This window comes from Lucilia cuprina, chromosome 2, assembly GCF_022045245.1.
Source record: "Lucilia cuprina isolate Lc7/37 chromosome 2, ASM2204524v1, whole genome shotgun sequence".
Classification (NCBI taxonomy): domain Eukaryota; kingdom Metazoa; phylum Arthropoda; class Insecta; order Diptera; family Calliphoridae; genus Lucilia; species Lucilia cuprina.
This window is the reverse complement of record NC_060950.1, coordinates 45,201,799-45,219,283: the sequence shown is the minus strand read 5'-3', so window position 1 is coordinate 45,219,283 and position 17,485 is coordinate 45,201,799. Positions and strand designations below refer to the sequence as shown.

General features: G+C 29.4%; 1 protein-coding gene across 2 annotated transcripts in view; it reads right to left on the bottom strand.

Moving 5' to 3' along the window:
- The window catches only part of LOC111686066 (probable dolichyl pyrophosphate Man9GlcNAc2 alpha-1,3-glucosyltransferase), a 363,172-nt gene that overhangs the window by 55,596 nt on the left and 290,091 nt on the right, over positions 1-17,485 (bottom strand). Inside the window, exon 1 of one of the 2 annotated variants that reach the window (XR_006940048.1) lies at positions 647-1,005. The exons of the other annotated variant lie outside the window; for it this stretch is intronic. The gene's annotated coding sequence lies outside the window, so the exon portion shown is untranslated. Of the gene's footprint in view, positions 1-646; positions 1,006-17,485 lie in introns of those variants that run through there. 2 annotated transcript variants of the gene reach the window in all.

Below are 17,485 nucleotides of genomic sequence, written 5' to 3'. Positions count from 1 at the left end.
GAAAGTTTGCCTTTGACGATCATAGCTAAATCGTCAGTATAGAGCCCTATTTCAGTACCTTTTTTAGTTACAAAGTCCGATACAAACAGTGAGTAGAATATGGGAGAGAGTACAGCTGAGATACTCCAGCAGGTATACTTACTTCGTGCAGACGATGCGGTGGTATTTATGTATACTTTGAACAACCGATCTGTTAGAAACGATTTTATTATTTTTTAAGATATACGTTGGGAAGTTTACCTTTTTAATTCATATACCAATCCATCATGCCAGATGCTATCGAATGCTTTTTCTATATAAGAACAACGCCAGTTGATAGTCTTTGACGTTTATTTTTATGAATCATTTTTGTTAATCTTTTTATTTAGTGTACCGTTGAATGTTGTTGGCGGAATCCAAATTATTCTTTATTGATCAAATTGTTATCATCGATAAAAGTATTTAATCTTGACAGAATCATTTTTTTCAAAGATTTCATCCACCGAACTTAATAAAATTATTGGTCTATAGCTAGTAATTATTTTTGGATCCTTACCTCGTTTATGTATGGCTACAACCTTTGCACATTTAAAGCTAATTTAAATATATTCATTAGAAATGAATATCTGGTAGTTTTATAAAAATATGTTAAGGATTCCATCATTACCGGGTGCTTTGTTATTTCTCAGTTGCATGACGTGTTGTTTAACTTCTTCGGTTCTTATAAGAATTTCACTGCCCAGAAATGGGATTTGTTCCTGGCAATTGCCGACTTGAACGCTATGTTTTATATTTTCAGTTATTTTGTGAGATTTTTCAAACTGATCAGCGATAAGTCTAGCTTTATCAACATCTTCATCAAAGTCTTAGTTGTTATGCTTCAGAGTTGGAATGTTATTATGTTTTTTCCCCGTAAGGGTTTTAATAATACACCAAAATCGTTTGGATCCTATAGGGAGCTTTGATAAAAACCGATTCCGGTTTTCATTTTATTTCTCATACGAATGCAAAGTTTTGTATTCATAGATATTTTACACAGATTAGGTGTAATTCTTTTTGTTGGAATTGTTGATTTAGCTGTACTGAATATGTGATTAAGCGTTTTAAGGGAATTATCTATTTGTTGTGGTGTCGTGATGTTATTGATATTTATATTTATTTGCCACAACGACTGTTCTATATTATTTTTAAAAAGGTCCAGTTAGCTTTTTTAAAGTCTAGAATTGTTGTTTCTTCTAGTTTTGGTCTAGCTTCTAATGAAAAGGTAACAGGCAGTGATCTGAAGGTAGGATGCTCTTATGAGATATAAGTGGTGTTATAAGTAAATCGGAGTTGGTCAGCATCAAATCAATAGTACTGGGTTGGCTAATGGTACCTTGAGGGTAACGAGTTGGTTCAGATTGTCGTGGTATTTGGGTGAATAAACAGATGTTAGTATTATCGACCGATTTTGTAGAAATAGCTCAACTGATACATTGATGATAAAAGCTACATTGTTCATTTAAGAGAGTTTTACATAGGAAAATTATAGCTTTTAGAACTTGTTGTAATTGTATCTTTTTGGAAAAAGAATTGATGCCTTGCTCATTTCAATACATAAAAGCTACATTGTTCATTTAAGAGAGTTTTACATAGGAAGATTATAGCTTTTAGAACTTGTTGTAATTGTATCTTTTTGGAAAAAGAATTGATGCCTTGCGCATTCCAATACATGATTTTTATTTCAGGATTAGACTCCATATTTAAGAAGACTCATGATGATATTAAGTTGGTCTAACTGAATCGAACATTTTTTTTGTACTATTACATTTTGAAAAATGAAGATGGGAAAGTTGGTACTGTTCATGATTAATATTGGTGCATATAATTGACGTCTTCCGGTTAACAGCGTTTTTATTGATAATTTTGCAATTAATTTTTAATTAGATCTGTGGGAATTTTATAAAGACTCTTTGTGGGTAAATATTTATTTGTGTATTTAAATATTTATCCATATTTTCAGAGAAGATTTTGGTTCCCATTGAGGTTCTACGAAACAAATATCCGTCATATCGTACTTTTTCAACGACTTTTGTGAACTCTACAGACGAGTCAACAACTATAGGCGGGGCCTTCTGTGGCTTTTTAGCAATAGCCGGCAGAGTTTGGGGTTTAACATTCATTTTATAATTTTTTGTTAATATAGCAAATTTATTGGTCGTAATAGACGACTTTAGGCCTTTAGATTTTCTTCTTCTTGCCATGTTCACCAGGTGATGCACGTAGATTTATTTTAAATATTCACTTGTTATATTAATAAACAAATGAATATCAAAACAGATAAGAGAGTAGATAAACTAACTGTTTATACCCACGATCGGCAACTCCTATACAGTGTTGCCACAACAACATTTTTTTTCTAACCAAAATTCGAATAAAAAATAACCAAATTAAGAAAAAATTAAACAATATTATTTTTATTTGTTTTTTGTTTACATTTGGACATTAAAATAGCAAATTCATTTTCTAAAGTGGAACTATGTTATAATAATATGGTATTATGGAGACAGTTATGAGCGTTAAAGTAATTTTCTGTACGGGATCTTATATGAGACGTATGGTCAATTATGGACCAATTCTCATAAAATCTGACAGAGATATTTTAGTTCCTTTAAACCTTGATTATGTTGAATTTTGTTTCTATATTGCAGTACATTATGAGCTTTAAAGTCATTTTTAGAGGAGACTTTTTATGAGGGATAGAGTCAATTATATACCGATCCTCATAAATTTTGACAAATACATTTCCAATAAAACTTTTTATATTGAATTTCATCGCTACAGATGCTTTTTTAAGCAATTTTCTGAATAGGCTCGGTGAAATCGTTGACCGATATTTCGTATTTTCAATACCAATCAAACTGGGTCGAAAAAATATTTCAGTTTTCTATCTTGTTTCTTTTCGACTCTATCGTGTTTTCAACAATAAATATATGTCTCTTCGCAGATTTGTTAACAAATGCAATTAATATTTATTTTAAAAAATAACTGAGTTTTTAACGCGTTTTAGCGCAATTTAATAATACTCCACATATGATTTTTTGGAAAACAATTTTAAATTATAAAATTCTTATCATTTTATGTACAGATTTGGAGATTTCGTTCGAAATTTGGATTTAAATTATAATACCATGTAGCGGATGTTAGCATTACATTCATAACTTCAGAAATATTTGTAAACGTAATCTATCCAAATTATCCGACAAATTGACCAAAATATAGAATTTAAGACGGTAGAATAAAAACTAGTATACAACATCATCTAGAAAATGTAAATAAAGAACTAAAAGTCATGGTCAGATAGTAGAAGTCAAAGGTCATGAGTATCAAATCTTTGCATATATTGCGATTATTGTTCGTCGTACGAGTTTAGATGTTATTACAACTTTTGTATACAATACAATTTCATTTTTCTTAGCTGTGCTACTTAAAAATATCATTTGATTAATACTTTAAAGATATTGTGATACTGTTCTTGCATCAATTAGCAGAACATTCTTTATTTATTCTTATTAAATCATTTATCTTACAAATTCGGCAAATTAGTCAGTATTTGTTTATTCAAAATTTCAAATAGGTATAGAAGTTGTAATTATACTTTAAATTTTAAATTTAATTTGGAGGACATAATCTACTAAGTACGTTGACAGACTATTCCCACCAAATTTTTTTTCATATAAGTATCGCGAGTTCTTTACTTAAAAATAGAAATATTAAAAAAGGACAGACGAGTTTGAATCGACCCAAAAAGTGATTTTAAGTTCATTGATGCACCAAAAGGAGAGAGAGTGGATTCATTATTCACGGTGTTAGATTGACTAGTGTAAATAAAATAATATTATGGTGTTGTTATGATTTTAATCAACTCATTTAATATGTGGAAAACTCATAGGTACTTTTGCTAAATCCTAACCAATTAAGATATCTAAAAACACCTTCGTGCACCTAAGTATAACAAGTAGATGTATAAATTGCAGTAATAAACAAATTTCGAATAGTAAAAAAAAATCCAAATATTACCAAAATTCAAATTTACATACATAATTGATTTAAAACTAGAGATAAAAGAATTTTTTTAATTTTATATTTGGAATAAAAGCAAACAGCATTTAGTTCAATTGTTTGCAAAAAATAACCAAAACGAAAAAATAATTCACATGTACACATGCAAATTAAAAATAACCAATTTTGGTTAATAATAATCAAAGTGGCAACACTGCTCCTATACACAGTGTTTTTTGTCCGTTACTAAATTTACACAGATTACTCACACGCATAGAAAACACAATTCAGTCTCATTTGTGCTGTCATCGAAGAAGGTTGTGTTGTCGCTCGTTTCTTGCTTTTGCAATGAAATTGAACGAAAGTATATTAATGAAGGGATGGACAATAATAACTATTGTTGTGTTTTTAGTATCTACACTACATATTTAGTAGTTTTTAGAATTATTAACTTTTTAAAATGTTTTTTCTTTCAACACAATTTGCAAATTATAATAATTAACCAAAATTTAATGTACTTTTGTTTAATTTTTACCTTTAATATGTATATATTTAATTACAAATATAGTTAAAAAGCTCAAATTTGTGTTTTTATATACTTATATTTTAATATTTAAAATAAATATGTGCAAAACAGGGCAAAAAATATTTGCTACTTTTAAACTAAAAAATATTAGTTTTGTGCTACATTAATATTATTTCTAAATATCAGTTTTCCATACATACATTTTTGTGGAGATGAGAGTATAATGATTTCTCATTTCTTGTTTTTTTTCGCCCTTTCACTTATACAAGTGCAAAATGTAGTAGTATATGTCTGCCGATCCTGGGTTTATACTAATCTCACACTTTTTTATAAACGAGAAATATGTTTTTTTTTTATTTTTTGACAGTTCATTTTTAAGGGATTTTAATAAAACGAGAAAAAAACGAAGTTGTAAAATTTGGTATTCATCATAATGTTTTGCAAATATGAGAAGAAACTAATTTAAAAATGTATTTATTAAATCTGTGAAAGTGTAAATTTTAATGTTTTATTTTTTTCCTAAAATTTTTATGTACGTTTTATGCAACTATGTAGGTTTGGAATCAGTGGTGAAAGTGGTTAGAGCTACAATACTTATACAAAAATTCTACGGATACATTCTTAGAGTTAGGTACCGAATGACAACTCCTTCAGGTACCAACTGACAAGCACCAATTTCTTTATATTATTTGTTTTCAGAAGTCTAAAATTTAATTTAAATTGAATAAATGTCAATAAAATATTTTTAATTAAAACTCAATTAACAAAAAATAGCATATTCATTAATTCATTAGGAATTGCCACAAACTAATATTTTATTAAAACTATTTATTTTATTAAAATAGAAAACATTGTCCTATGGGTTATACTAATATTGGAAGCAAATTGAAATATTATTTTAAATTATAAATAAATATATATCTTGTATAGACAGATATTATAAATGAATCCAATTTGTGTTAAAAATAAAAAATAAAGAACATGAAATACGTAATAAAAAAGCTAAATGATAGAAAAGCTCGATTATCCAACACTAGAAAAACATTACTGTCAAATACAAATAAAGACAATGAATTTTTTATTGCTGTTCGCGGATCCGGTAGTCACAAAAAATACTATTACAACGCTTAAAGACATAGAAATTGTAACAAATGAATTTATGAACAATTTTTAGCTTTAAATAATTCAGTGAGTAATGAATGCTTACGTTCAGATTATAATTTTTAATTTTAAAAGGTTTAAATATATATGTAAATTTCTCGAAATAATCGCAATAAAAAATCCATATTAAAAATTCCTTTTCGATTCGATGTTCGATTTCAAAAGGTACCAAACTTGTATTCTTAAATTTTTAATAGGTAAAAAATATAATTTCAATTTTTCCCAAAAAAGAGTTAAATTTCAAAAAAGTACCAGACACATATCCCCTTTTCAAACATATGACGACACAAATATTCTTTGTACCAATTGTTTTTCTACGATAGGGACAATGTACGCTCTGTCAGCGGATCCTCTGTTTCCCAATGTTATGTTTCGGCTTTTGTAACAATTTGATTTCTAACAATACTCTACCTATTATCCTGCGGTGATTTCCATGTATTAAGTCAATTTCAGTAATTGTTCGATTTCATTGTATTCAGCGGTTTTCCAGATATTTTAATCACCATGGTTCTGTTAAATAGTGGAACACAACAATTATTGATTGCCACATCCTTACTGAGATAACTAATATATATCTAATTAACACATACAAAATGATTTCACTAACACTCTTGCAACATTTTTTTATAAATTGTCAAATGACCTGTAAAATGACTGCTGATGTATCAAATTTATGGTAAAGGGTTTCATTTGCATATGAAATGTGAAATAATTACATTTGACTGTTACTGTGTTTCAGAGTTACATTTTTCGACATTATAAATTAATTATTTCTGTAAAAGCCAAAGATCAAGAGCGAAAAATTAAAAAATTTAAAAAGACTATAAATTATTATAAACAGAATTTAAAAATAGTGCAGAAGGCGGATCTGAAGATAAACACTTCGGAGTTTAATCAATCTATGGTAATATGGTTACTTTTAATTTTTAAATTTCGAAATTTATAATTTATTTACGGACAACTTATTTCCACAAATTATGTATAATGAAATGATTGTTAATTTATGTATATGATTATTATTTAATAAAATTTATAAAATATATATCTTAAAATATTAATAAATTGTGTTTTATTATAAATTGATATAGTCGTCCATCAGGCATGATCAGTCAATCCTGCCTTCTCTTTATGTTCTTGTAGGGCCGAGTTTAAATTAAACAAATGATTATTATGCTAAACCTAAAATTGTTATCATGATTAAAAAATAACAGGTACAGACGGCATTCATTAGCGTTATAACGCAATTGTTTAGACAACGTTGCCTAAAACAAACGTCATATTATTGTAAAATTTGTTTAGAGTTTTGTTTTGTGCAATTAAAATGTGTTTATTTACAAAATTTTTATTTAATTTTAACTATTTTTTTATAAAAAATAGCATTATTTCAATAAACTTATCTGTGAGTTGTCGTGATAAAATCAGCATTTTGTACATTTTTCCAAGTGCCGTGATAAATATTTATTTAATATAGACAAGGGGTTTACGGTACCTAAATATTGTTTGCCTCTGTTTACCTCTTGTAATTTAACACAAATCTTTTCTGATTCGTTCGTATGATTATTTTAATATATTGTCCCGAACTTTAATAATGTTGTCTTGCTTTTACTTATTTGGGGCTCCTTGCTTGTTTGTTTTGATTATACTATTCTTTTATACTGATATTACTTTTTTGCTTAATTTTAAAAATATTTAAATTTAAAGTATACTTTAAGGCTCTTTTTTTTATTTAAATTTATTATTACACTGTTAGAAATGTAGTGTTCCTTTGAACATCGCAATGAGAATCGAATAGGATCGTTGATAGGTCAAATGGTCTCATCTGGTCTTGCACTAAATGCAGCCCCTATGATGTTAATTTCCATAAAGTTTTAATGATGCGAAATTGGGATATTATTAAGGATTTTTCCATACTAAGTGACAAACTTAGAAAAGTTGAGGAACTTTTTACCAACTTTGATGTGTCACAATTAGTAGGAGCCTCCCATCAAGGTTATAGGCCGAAGTGTACCGGTCCCCGGTGACGCCGGTCTCAGCCCAGTCTCCTTGGACTGGATCGATTAGTAAACAATTGCACCTTTAGGTCAAAATGCTTCTGGGACTCACTACTGTGGAATAATTTTAGAATAGGTTTCGAGGATTCTGACTTCATTGTTCAGAAATTTAAATTTTCGCAACCTAGGAATATTTCCTCTTTCAAGATTATTGCTCCTTTGAAATTGTTCAATATTCTAGCCCAGGGGCCGGCAAACTAAGGCTCGCGAGCCAAACGTGGCTCTTTGGACGTCGAGCTGTGGCTCTTTCGTTTCATACACACATTTTATTTATTAAAAAATTATATATAATATAAAATCATTCCGATTTAGTTAATGAGCAACGCAACTAATATATAAATGTATATACAACTTTGTAACTTTGCTTAATCGTTCTGTACATGAGCAAAAAAAAAAACAAGTATGAATGTATAGTCGGGCGTAGCCGACCATATGATACCCTACACCAGTCAATATGTATGTTAAAAATGGGGGTTATTTAAAAAAATAAAGCATTTGGTTTGTTTTTTTTTTTAACTTTATTTCGGAATATTTTTACTTTTTTTGGCAAAAAAAGAGATTTTTTTAAAAGGGCCCAAAGGGGAGTAGGGAAAAATATGGCCCTATCCTTAAAAATGTTGGTAGGGGGAGTTAAGTCTTCTTCAATATTATTTATGTAGAATTTAAAAGTGTTATTAGTGTTTGTAAGTGAATTTTGACCTTTAAGTCATTTTCTGAAGGGGAGTTTGTATGGGGGATAGGGTCAATTGAAGCCCGATCATTACAAAAATCGGTAGTGTCATTTAAAGTTCTATAAAACTAAGTTTTGTCGACTTTTGTTAACATAATAGATCATTTAAGTTAATTATAAGCCAAAAGGACCTATTTGGGGGGTACGGTTGTATGGGGGCTAGAAACATCAGCACAAACCCAATATACCCTCCCCACTAAAGTGGTGTAGGGTATAAAAAACAAATACTTTTTGAATGAGAGAGAAAGCAACACAATTAGCTTTTCGCTCATTTTAAATCCGCATTGAGCCACTTGGAATTGGCATTGGATCTCTAGAAATTCAGTTGATAAATTTAAAAAGTAAAACTTTGCACAATGGAAAATTGTCAAAGTTTAAAAGCAAGTTGGAAGAGTTAGGTAAAAAGCTAACTAACAAATGAAAATTTAGAGTCATTTTTGGAACTTTAAACAACATGTTGTGATCCAAACATTCTAAAGCCATCACTCCCATTGAATTTATTCCATGTACAAGTTAATATTGTAAGTAAATGTTTAATTCTTTAAAGTATTAATTGAAAAGTTCCCTATAAACAAATCATATCAGCTATAAGATGTAAGTCACACTTTCCAAAATTTTAGTGTTTTTTAATTAAAACATATGTTTAGATTTTATACAGTTAAACACTAAAAACTTGGTCTTTTTAAAAATTTTAATCTTTTTTTAAAGAATTTTATATTGTTTGCACGCCAAAAATGTAATATTTATAAATATATGATGATATATTTTGAACATAAAATGTGGGCTTTAAATAAAGGAACAGAAAGCGTGTTATGGACCCATCCTTACAAAATTTGGTAATGAGATTTTGGATCCAATAAATCTTTTTATACCCTACACCACTTTAGTGGGGATGGTTATTGGGTTTGTGCTGATGTTTGTTACATACAAAAATATATGTCCTATACCGGCTTAAAGTATACCAATAGACTTAGAATCGTTTTCTGAGTCCCATAACCCATACAACAGAAGCCCCAAAAAGGGCTTCTGAGCTCATAATTATGTTAAATATGCCTGTATATCGATAAAAAGTGGCACAACTAAGTTTTATACAAGCCTTGATGACCTTGTCAAATTTCAGAAAGATCGGCCCCATTTGACCCTAGCTCCCATACAAAGTCCCTTCAGAAAATTACTTGAATGTCCAATATTAACTTATAAACACAAATATCGCGGTGAAATTCAGCACAAATAAATATTATATAAATATATTCACAAAACTTTATCGGGCTTGGTCCTCATAATGTTCCGATCCTCTTCAAATTTGGTGGAGAGATTTTGTTAATTTTGTTTGTTTTTATAAAACTTGTTTGTGTCGAATTTCGTCGCTTACTGCTATTATTAAGTCACTTATGAGCGATAGCGTAATTTTCGAATGGATATCTAATATGAGTTGTATTATTAAGCCAAAGAAAGATAGATTTTTGTTTTTATACAACTGTTTATGTCGAATTTCGTCGCTATACTGATACTGTTATGTCAATTATGATCGCTAGTGTAATTTTCTGAAAGATTCCTTGATCTATTATGGTTCGATGTCCGCAATACTTTCTATTTCGCAAAAATTTCTGTTTGCAAAAAAAAATCGGCAAAAATTTTTCTCGATTGCTGCCACTATGACACTTATACTGTATTATGGCAAATGCCTTTTATCACTGCCTGTGATATTACTGTTGCCCAACTCTAATAAATGTTTAATTTATATAACAAATATTAAAAAAAAAACATATGAAAATTCAAAAAGTATTTGTAGTCAAAAATGTATATAATTAAAACAAAATTGTTTTTGAAGTCAATTCATAAAGTATTTGCAATGTTTCAATAAATGAACATTTTTTGGCTCTTTTAAAACAAATGTTTTGTAAACTGTAAATTTTGGCTCTTCCGATTCAAAAGTTGGCCGACCCCTGTTCTAGCCGATAAATCTATATGGACTGACGGTGCTCTAGTTAGGGAATTTGTTCACAGGGATGGACCAAGAACTGCTAGGGTGGCTACTTTATCAAAAAACTAGAAATTAAAATGATTCGTCGTCAATCCTATATCAGAATGCACAGTGGGGCAGAATGGAAATTTTTTGGAAATAATGAAAGATGGAAATGGAAAGATGAACCCCGCAGATGCCCCAGGGACGGAGCTGTGGCGGCTCAAAGTAGGGTACCTACGACATGTAAAATTTTTAAACTCGTGGCATTTTTTTGTTTTTCACCCAAATGCTTGGACATACTACTTATCTCTTATAATATCCGAGTTATAGGCATTTAAAAATTTACCATACCTTGGCCCACCTTTCTTTGAATACCGGGCGTAATTTTGGACCAAATGGACTCAATTATACGTTTTTTAATTTAAAAATTCAAAAAATCTAAAATTTTTTTGCCCAAAATGTGTCTAAACTCTTTTATTAATAAAATAAAATTTTCTTTAAGAACATATAACAATTTTATAGTTTTCTAAAAGGTATCTTGTCCTATTTTTTGAAAATGTTGCCACTGCGTCCTTCCGAATATGACCTATTTTTTATCAAAACTTCAACTTTGGGCGACATGTTCTAAAATCTCAAAGCTGAGATCAGAAAACTGAAAGCAGTTTTGGAAACCTCAATATGTTTTCCATTTACTCCAAAAGTATTTTCCCAGCCCTGAAAGATATGTGGACCCTATGGGCAAAAATGTAAAAAATCCCATTTTTGGGATTTTCATTCCTATTTTTGGGAATTGCGGGATGCCCTTTGACCTTTTTAATTTTTTTTGCATTTTCTTATTTGAAATGACAAATTTAACAAGCGTTGAAGATTTCATTGAGTTTTGTTCATAAATAAAGATTTTTTCCTATATTACATATTTGTTAAATTTCTAAAACTATGATTTATATCAAAATTTTAATAGGGTCGCAGATAGCTACAACAATTTAGTCCATATTTATCCCTTAATATCTTTTTTTAGTTAGATATGGAAATTCTCGACCCTTTACAAAAAATTTCAAGCCAATATCTCAATTACATTCAAAAATATGTTCATTTAAACCTGTGTCCTTTAATTTCATCTTTTTCATATTTTAGTATGACAGAACATACATTTAGTGTTGAATAAAATATTTGGACAATTTTTAAAAATTATTTAGTTAATTATTTTATTAAAGACTATAACATTGTATATACAATAAAAAAATATAATTTTATTATGAGCAACGCACATCAACACCTAAATCACCCCACACAAACCACCTTTCCCGCCCACCGAAATATAAAACACAATTTAATACAATTTCGTCAGTTAGTATAATAGCTTTTTTTATTTGAACTGTTTATCTTAAACATAATACAATTAATTCTTACAACCTACTTATATAGTTAATTCCTAACACTACTTATTTTCTATAAAATAATCTGTCATAACGGTATACATATCCATAAGGTAATATAAGTCCTTTAAATCTTCCTCGTTTTGAGATGATAGAGTTTCATAACAAATCCATCTTTTTCAAAATCACGAAAAAACCTTCTCGCCGTATTACCGTAATTTGTACTACCGCAACTTGGAAGTGGTTTGTCGATGTTTAATCCCATCTGAACTTTAAATTCTTCTTGGATTCTGCTTTTTTCCGCAGCTCTCAGTTCTTTCAATTCTTCATTATTTTTTGTTGATTTAGTAAGATTCTCTGGCACACTTCTATATTTGAGGTCGTATGCTATGTGTAAAAAGTAATCCAAAAATCGTATTCTGGCATGAAGTGGTGAAATTCCGAAAGACAGGACTTCTTCATTAATACTTTTGCTTTTGTTTATATTTGAGAAAGAAGTTTCTGTTATGGCATTGCTGACCTTTCCATCAATCATTGTTAAGCTTAGCTGATATGATACGTTAATAGAGAATTCCTTTATTTTTATGCAAATGGGCTCCAGTGCATTTATTTCATCTTTTAAATATTCCACTAAATCTTTTGTTGTTTTCTTTGACTCCTTTATATATTCAAATCCAATGGGTCTACAAAAAATTTTTGAACCCGGAGTTGTATTGATACATATATCTTCAAATGAATTTCCGATGCTTGACGATGATGAATTAAGGGAATATGAACGAATTCGTAATGGCACAAATGAATTTCCGATGCTTGACGATGATGGATTAAGGGAATATGAACGAATTCGTAATGGCACTAATGATGACATAAATACACTTTTGTATTCTGCTAATGTCCGACTTCCACAAGCTTGTTTGTATTCTGGAAGTGTTGATAAACCGTCACATCCCCACTTACACATTAAGACAACATCACAGTTATGAATTTTCCTTAGATGGTCTTCTGAAAAGTCTGACACAATTCTTGATGCTGTTAATGATGCTTATATACCAATTCTTGTCATTTCCGATACAGGTATTCCAAAGTAAAAAATTACGAACTGTCTACCTATTAACATTTTGGACTATATTACTATAACCTGTAATTCAGTCATTGATATTTCTTATTAGTGAATGAATCGAAATTATCATTACCTGTATATTTTTACCAACATGATCATAAACGAAACAGAACTAAATGATCTGTCGAAAAAATTGAGGTAAAAAATAGTTATAAATTTCTGAAAATTTAAGCATAATAGGACCTTTCAATTATAAGGATAAGCAAACAAATAGAAAATAGGTAAATATAAGATTTAAACATGTTCTGTCATATTTAATACTAAAATATGAAAAATATGAAATTAAAGGATACAGGTTTAAATGAACATATTTTTGAATGTAATTGAGATATTGGCTTGAAATTTTTTGTAAAGGGCCGAGAATTTCCATATCTAACTAAAAAAAGATATTAAGGGATAAATATGGACTAAATTGTTGTAGCTATCTGCGACCCTATTAAATTTTTGATATAAATCATAGTTTTAGAAATTTAACAAATATGTAATATATGACAAAATCTTTATTTATGAACAAAACTCAATGAAATCTTCAACGCTTGTTAAATTTGTCATTTCAAATTAAAAAGGTCAAAGGGCATCCCGCAATTCCCAAAAATAGGAATGAAAATCCCAAAAATGGGATTTTTTTACATTTTTGCCCATAGGGTCCACATTTTTTTCAGGGCTTGGAAAATACTTTTGGAGTAAATTGAGGTTTCCAAAACTGCTTTCAGTTTTCTGATCCCAGCTTTGGGATTTTAGAACATGTCGCCCAAAGTTGAAGTTTTGATAAAAAATAGTTCATATTCGGAAGGACGCAACATTTTCAAAAAATAGGACAAGTTTTTTACGCCAAAGCGTTCTACGTAAAGATACCTTTTAGAAAACTATAAAATTGTTACGGCAAAAATCTAAAATTTTTTGAATTTTTAAATTAAAAAACGTATATTTTTGGATCTGTAATTGATATTGATCTGAAATTTTTTGTATATTATTGGAAATATTTGGTCCAAAATTGCGCCCGGTATTCAAAAAAAGGCGGTCCAAGGTATGGTAAATTTTGTATCACTAAATTTTTAAATACCTATAACTCGGATATTATAAGAGATAAGTAGTAGTAGCTTTCAGAAAATATAAAAATTTTTGTATTTGGGTGAAAAACAAAAAAATGGCACGAGATTAAAAATTTTACATGTCGTAGGTACCCTACTTTGAGCCGCCACAGCTCCGTCCCTGGGGCATCTGCGGAATCTAGAAATGCCAGATTTATTTCCAAAAAATTTACATTCTGCCCCACTGTGAAATGTTAGAGTTTTGATACTAAATTAACTGATGTATATGGAAAAAGTATGGGATGTGATTATAATATCGTATATTTTTGTTAACTTTCAGTTGTATAGCAATGATAGATATGTAGATAATAATGTTAATATAAAAAAAAGGCGAAGGTGTATTAATTGATGTTCAAAGCTCTATTGCCTCTGAGCGTTACAAATTCTCTTTTCAGATCATGGATGAATTTTTATGTGTTTGCTTAAATTTCATGAATACTCATAATTTCTTTTCTTGCTCATATATTCCAACCAATTCCCATCAGGATGTTTATTTACAACATGCAAATTTGATCAATATTATATCATCAAAACTATCTGACTTTAACTTACCGAAGGTATCTTGAATTTATTGTCCTGATATAGCATGATTGATGCCTTTGTCTTCCATTAAATTCGTTGATGAATTTTTTAACTCGTTCTTTGAACTTAGTCTTATTCAGTATAACAATATTCCTAATACATGTGGTAGATTCTTAGATCTTGTCTTCGCTAACTCTCCCAACATATCATTATTGAGAGCATTTCCTTTCGTATGTCCTGAAGACATTTATCATCCTACATAACTAATTAGCCTTGATTTTTCAAACTTTTCTATAGCTCCTTCATCTAATTCAACTTTGGCAAAACAAATTAATATTTATTCACAAAAATTTTTGTTAATATTCATTTGCAACACACTGATGAATTGAACCTTGATATTTATTCATTTAATTCTGTTCTTTTTAAGGGTTTTAATATTGCTGTACCTTTTTCTAATACTTTGAATGGTAAGAGTGGTCCTGCTTGATTTACTAAAGAACTTAAAAGAGCTAAGAACGTTAAAATTAGGTTGTTTAAAAAATATATTGAAAATGGGTCTGCAGTTAACTATATTAGATATTCTGTTGCAAGGTGCTAATTTAGTTCTATGAACCGTAAATCTTATTCCGAATACTTGCGACGTACGATGGATAAAATTAAAGTTGATCCTAGGAGCTTTTATAGTTTTGTAAACTCCAAACGTAGAATAAGCGGATATCCAACATCTTTGTGATTTAATAGTGTTGAATTGATGGATGAACCCGCTATTTCCGATTTATTTGCTGACTTTTTTCAGGGCAGTTATACTACAATCGACATCGACGAATTTACTTGAATTAACTAGTCACATTTTTCAAGATTTCTCCAGTGGCTACCAGACTGATGTCATTTGTACTGACTTCAGTAAGGCTTTTGACACTGTTAATCATGACCTCTTATTGTTTAAATTGGATTTAATTGGTTTTCCTCCTCGTTTACTTTGTTGGATTTCATCATATGTGAAAACTCGAACGCAACAAGTATTGTTTAACGATTGATCATAAATTGAACTTCAATCTGCAAGTGTCTTCTTGTGTTAATAAAGCTAAATCGCTATTAGGATTTATAAAAAGGTGGTCTAGGGAATTTAATGACCCATACGTAACTAAAAATTTATTTACTTGTCTGGTCAGACCAGTACTGGAATAAGTATGACTCTGTTGTTTGGTCCCCAAATTATAGTTGTTATATTGATAGTATTGAATCTGTTCAAAAACAATTTCTCTTGTTTGCTTTTCGTGGATGAAGAACATCATTAACAATTAATTAATTTGCCTTCTCTTCGGAAAGAAGATTTTCTTTGTGGTTAAACTTATTAATGGTGATATTGATTCAATGAAGTTACTCCGTGAAATTTCTTTTAATGTTCCTAATCGACTTACAAGGAACTTCGTACCTATAGGATTAAATTTGTGTCGCTATAACTATGAAGAATTTTATCTTTTTTACAGTCTCTGCTCACAAACAAATCAAATAAACAAATATTTCTCGCTATCCGATCCTATATATAGAATCAAACAAATTTTGCTTTGCGAATTATGACTCTTGCCAACTTTTTTCTGTCCAGTGATATAGGATATATATTCCTGCTGATGTCAAATGTTCCTGCTTATTGCATTATTAAGTTCTTTGATAGGTTAAAGAACTAGTGTTCTGTCGATAACCATTTACATCTATTTTTCTATGTTCCTGTGCTCCTGCTTAATCTTCCGGTTATTTTATTTTTGTTCCTGTGTTCCTTGCCTTGTGTATTTTGTTTTTTATTTCGTTTAGCGTTGTTGTTCATTTTGTTTTGCTTTTGGTGTAATAATAATGTAGTCGGGAAAAAAATTATAACACTAATATGTTTTGGTTCTCAATGGGTTAATGATATAAGCATATAGTAGTACATATAGGCGAAACTGAGAGAATAAAACAAACTTGTGAGAACTAAACGCACTCACAAACTTCAAATTTTCTTCACAAAATTGCAAGCATATTAGCACTTATATGTTTTTTTTTATCACTTAAACTAACTGTTTATTATTTTTTGAGAAACTTTTCATTTATTTAAAACCCCAAAAATTATTCTTTGACATTTCATTTTAATTAAAACTGAAAAAAGAAAAATAACAAAATGTCGTGTTTATAATATATTTTGAGATAAAATATATTTTCAAAAAAATAATTAACTAATATTTCCATTCACTAGGATATAAAATTCCATTAATAACACACAACAAATAACGTCAATATATAATACATTTTTTTATTTAGTACTTTTTGAACAACTGTGCACAGTGGGGCAGAATGGAAATTTTTTGGAAATAAATCTGGCAATTCTACGGCTGATCCGATAGGGATAAAATTTGGCGTGAGAGTAGCCAAGGAGTATTCGAGTTTAAGTTTTGAAGATGAACCCCGCAGATGCCCCAGGGACGGAGCTGTGGCGGCTCAAAGTAGGGTACCTGCGACATGTAAAATTTTATATTTTATTTTATATTTTCTGAAAGCGCTTGACGAAATCTTGAAAAAACATGCTTGGACATACTACTTATCTCTTACAATACCCGAGTTATAGGCATATAAAAATTTAGTGATATAAAATTTACCATACCTTGGTCCGCCTTTTTTTGAATACCGGGCGTAATTTTGGACCAAATGGACTCAATTTTTTCTTGTTAGTTAGACAACAAAATTTCCAATAATATACAAAAAATTTAATATCAATATCATTTACAGATCCAAAAATATACGTTTTTTAATTTAAAAATTCCCAAAATTTTAGATTTTTGCCGTTTTTTTGCCCAAAATGTGTCTTTACTCTTTTATTAATAAAATAAAATTTTCTTTAACAACAAATAACAATTTTATAGTTTTCTAAAAGGTATCTTTATGCAGAAC